Below are 4498 nucleotides of genomic sequence, written 5' to 3'. Positions count from 1 at the left end.
ACCTTTGAAAATTGCATGCAGCACATGATCAGTAGATTTTTTGGGGGTGTTTTCCTGCCACATTTGTAGAGTGCACAGATAGAGATGGCCAGTTTTGTGGCAAATGCATGCAAGGCTAATTCACCTATGTATTGAAAACTGTAGTAAAGGACCACAGGGGTTGAGTCAAGCGCTGTAGAACCACTACATACCTTCTAAGGTGTTCAGGGACTCACAATGAACATATTACTCAACATCTCAGTGTGGTACAAAGTAAATTCACTGCTCCAACCCACTGCATCATGGCCTTTAGACTCAGAGAACCTTTGCAGGCCCTTGTTTGCAATTTTCTTCTTCTCCCTTCCACTTTGGAGCTACTTTCTGGTAGTTTGCTGGATCAGGGCGTAAGCCTGTAGGGTCCCAACCGGTTCTAAAGAACCCCCTTGTTTCTCTCTTAGAATCTAGCTTACTAAGGCCAGGTATACACTACAGATTTATGCTGGCATAGCTATGTCGGTCAGGGGTGTGAAGAGGTATGATCCTTGACTGACATAACTATGATGACAAAGGCACCTAGTGTGGATGCAGTTATACCAGCAAAATGGGGCTTCTACTGGTGTAGCTGTGTCCGTGCTAGGAGCACTTTACCAGTACAGTACACCACTATTCCTACACTGCTAAAGTGCTCCTAGTGCACACAGAGCCTAAATAGTTTTGTGGCTACTGCCAGTGCCAATGACTAAACTGCAGATCACCCATTCAGTCTTCTGGCCTCAGTAACATTCTTTGCACTGGCATTTGACCTTTTGTCTGCTTTCTGCGAAAGCTCTTTCTCTTCATGCTGACCACACTAACAAGGATCCCAACTGATTCCCTGCTTGTCTCTGCCATTTCGCAATTGCTATTCCTATAGCAATTTTGTCATATTTTCCCTAGCAGTTCCCAGTATACACTTGTTATACCTGCTCTGGAGCCCAGTCCCACATCCTGCTTTTTGACGGGACCCACCACAAAGAAGGTTATAAGTTTGACATAAGAAGTGAATGGGTCTGAGGCCATGATAAGCAAAGGACACTCAGAAAAAGAGGTCAGTTCTGTTATATCAATCTCCCGAGATTCCCGACTAAGATATTACAGACATGGGCACCTTAGCAACACCTACCAGTAAAACAGACATAATGTTTTGTACATAAATTCTTTGTCTATTGCAGTCAGTCTCTTCTAAAGCAAAAGGAAAGGACTGTGAGTCCATTTGGGAAAAAGTTTTATCCTTAAGCCAGTGGTCTGATGCTTGAGTTAAAATATTATTATGACATATTTATTATACATTTCAAATGTTGTATCTAGGCAGTTTCCACAACAACTCAAGATACAACATTGTTGTCCTTCTGAAAGGGATACCTCATCTCCCTCTGCTAAAGCCACTGACTGCTAGTGATCAGATCAAGTGGCTGGTTTCTAGGCCAGCATCGGGACAATGACTGATGACATGAGTAACTGGGAAGTGCCAGTGTCAATAAGGTGAGTCTTGCACATTCTTATGCCAAAGTTAGGATTTGTTCTGGAAAGAATTCCACCAGAGACATTAGAAGAGAACATTTAGTAACCCAGTATCCGCCACAGTGGAAAATGTTATTGTTCTGTTTCATTTGGTCCTAGCTGCAGTCATCTAAAATGGCAAGCTAGTCTGGATCATCCTTTGGCATAACACATGAGTGACAGCAATGTCTCTCTGCTGTTGCTCTCAGTACACTACAGCATTTAAATGAGTAGGAACAAGAAAGGGAGCCATATTCACCTGTCAAACTTTGCAGTTGAAATTGGATATAAAATTAAATAAATCCATATATGGAATGGTGCATCTTTTCCTAAGCTATACAACTACTGCAGTTTAATTGCTGCTGATTTTGGGGAGCAGTGGAAGTAAATGGTGCAATTTTTTTCCTTCTAAAGTGCAAGTAATTCCGCTACAAGGCATTTTTTTAGTTTATACACGGCAGCAAGTCTTTTAGCGTCCCCACATACACACATACAAGCACAATGCTATGCAAGGGTACTCTGTGGTCCCCGTTGAACAAGGGGTTAACCTCAACATAGCTCTCTATCCCTTCTAAACAGGTGTGCATGGGAAGACCAGCTTCTTTTAAGACAGAGGAAAATGTCTTTGGGAAGACAGGGCTTTACATCCAACCTCCTGGGATTGGTTGATCTCCAAGCACAAGGGAGTTTTCTCTTTCCTTTTCTGTTTATATTAATAGCTTTTGTTTTCTTCCTATAAAAATGATCCTTTGAGGAAAGACCTTGCTGACTGCAGCTGAATCTATTTCTGTGGAGTCATTTCACCAGCTTGCACTCTCATTAGGGTGTTTTTTTTGTTTGTTTGTTTTTGGGGTTTTTTTGCCGCTGCCCTGCCATTATTCCCAATTAGCACATTACACTTGTGTGGCCATGACCACATTGCTATTTTTAGCACTCTAGCTTGGGCAGAGCTAGTGTATGGCTGTCTGAGCTGGGAATCACACCTCACAACTGCTGTTTAGACATAGCCTTGGTTACCACCTTTAAATTTTATTCCTTAGTAAACATATAAGCTCAGAATTAGTAAGGTGTATTTCAGAAGTTTCCAACAGAAGCAGTGCCCTGTTTCAATGTGACAAATATCAGCAAAATGCTAAAAAATCCACAGCAAGGAGGTGTAGTAAAATCAGGAAGATAAAAGAGCCCTTCTCCTGGAGGTCTGAAGGGAAAGAAGTTAGCAGCCACCAGGGCAGAAGCAAATGAATCATTAAAGGCATCTCAGGGCCAAAATAAAAAAAGAGAGAGAGTGAGACAGAGAGTTGAGGAACCTTTTTTTTTTCCTGAGGAGGGAGAAAAAATAGCTCAAGAAATATACAATAGAGTAAGCAGAATCTGTGTCCTGGATAAAAATAATTATCAAAATATAACAGAGACTAAACAAATCCATTCTTAAGAACATAAGAGCTGCCATATTGGGTCAGACCATGATCCATCTTGACCAGTATCTTGTCTCTAACAGTGGTCCATTCCAGAGCTTCAGGGGGAGCATACAGAATAGGGTAATTATGGAGTGATCCACCTGTCTTCCATTCCTGGCTTCTGGTAGTCAGAGGTTTAGGGTTGCCCCAAGCATGGGGTTGTGTCCCTGACCATCTAGACTAACAAATTAACTTATCCAGTTTTTTTCTGAAACCAATTATATTTTCAGCCATCACAGCATCTCATGAGACTGAGCTTCATGGGTTAGTTGTGGGGTGTGTGAAAAAGTATTTCCTCTTGTTTGTATTAAACCTGCTGCCTATTAATGTCATTGCATGACCCCATTTTTTTTAATTGTGTGAAAGGGTAAAACATACTTCTCTATTCACTTTTTCCACACCCATTCATGCCTCTATTATATTCCCCCCTTGGAAGTCTCCTTTCCAAGCTAAACAGCCTTAATTGTTTTAGTCTCTCATTGTATGGAAGCCTTTCCATACCCAGATCATCTTTGTTGCCCTTCTGTGAACCTTTTCCAGTTCAACTATGTCCTTTTTGAGATGGGGTGACCAGAACTGGACACAGTATTCCAGGAGTGGGCACACCATGGAGTTATATAGTGGCACTATGATACTTTCTCTTATTTTCTATCTCCTTCCTAATAATTCCTAACATAGTGTGAGCCTTTTTGTCCGCTGCTAAAGAAAGATTACTTTGAGCTACAAATGTATCATTCTGAGTCTGAGTGAGAACTTCTAATGGTGTTTAGTATGAAGCTGCCCAGAAGATGGAGGAATGTGCCTTTGTATGACTAATGAAGGAGAAAGGAAGGAATGTCAAACTGTAAGAGTGGGGAAGGTCAGTGTTATGGTTAAGGCACTGGACTGGGATTTAACCACTTTGGTTTCAGTTCATGGCTCTGTGTGACCTTGAGCACTTGCTTTCTGTGCCTCAATTCCCCATTTGCAAAATGGGAATAATAATACTTCCTTCCTCCTATCTTTTGTCTACACTTAGTGTGGAAGTTCCTCATGGGAAAGCTTGATTGTCTCCTTTCTGGTTTTGCAGCACCTTGGCTAGGGCCTCTAGGTTCTAGAAATCATAAATAATAATAAAATATAAATCTGCATTACAGCTCATGAATAATAATGAAATTCTTGTGCCTTTTCTTGCACCTGTCTGTAGGGAGAGGCCTTCTGTCTCTCTCATATTCCCCCTGCCAGGCAAGAGAAGGTTCAACATGGTCCAGTAATACCATAAATAATATACTCTGCATTTGTATAGGGCTCGGTGTGGGCAGTGCCAGTAGGGAGTGACTATTTAAAATTTAGGGGACTGAAGTGAATCATGAAATTTCTAGAGGAGACAAATCTGCCTTAGTTAAGCGTTGTTTCATATGCAGTTCCTTGTTCTGAAGGCCTCTAAGGCTGCTCTTGGGCCTTGGAGATCATTGTGTATTGGTCAAGTATACACAATTAGGTACAAGTTATGACACCATTACAGAAACATTCTTTCTTATAGA

This window comes from Malaclemys terrapin, chromosome 11, assembly GCF_027887155.1.
Source record: "Malaclemys terrapin pileata isolate rMalTer1 chromosome 11, rMalTer1.hap1, whole genome shotgun sequence".
Classification (NCBI taxonomy): domain Eukaryota; kingdom Metazoa; phylum Chordata; order Testudines; family Emydidae; genus Malaclemys; species Malaclemys terrapin.
The sequence above is the reverse complement of the archived record's forward strand: the minus strand, read 5'-3'. Positions refer to the sequence as shown.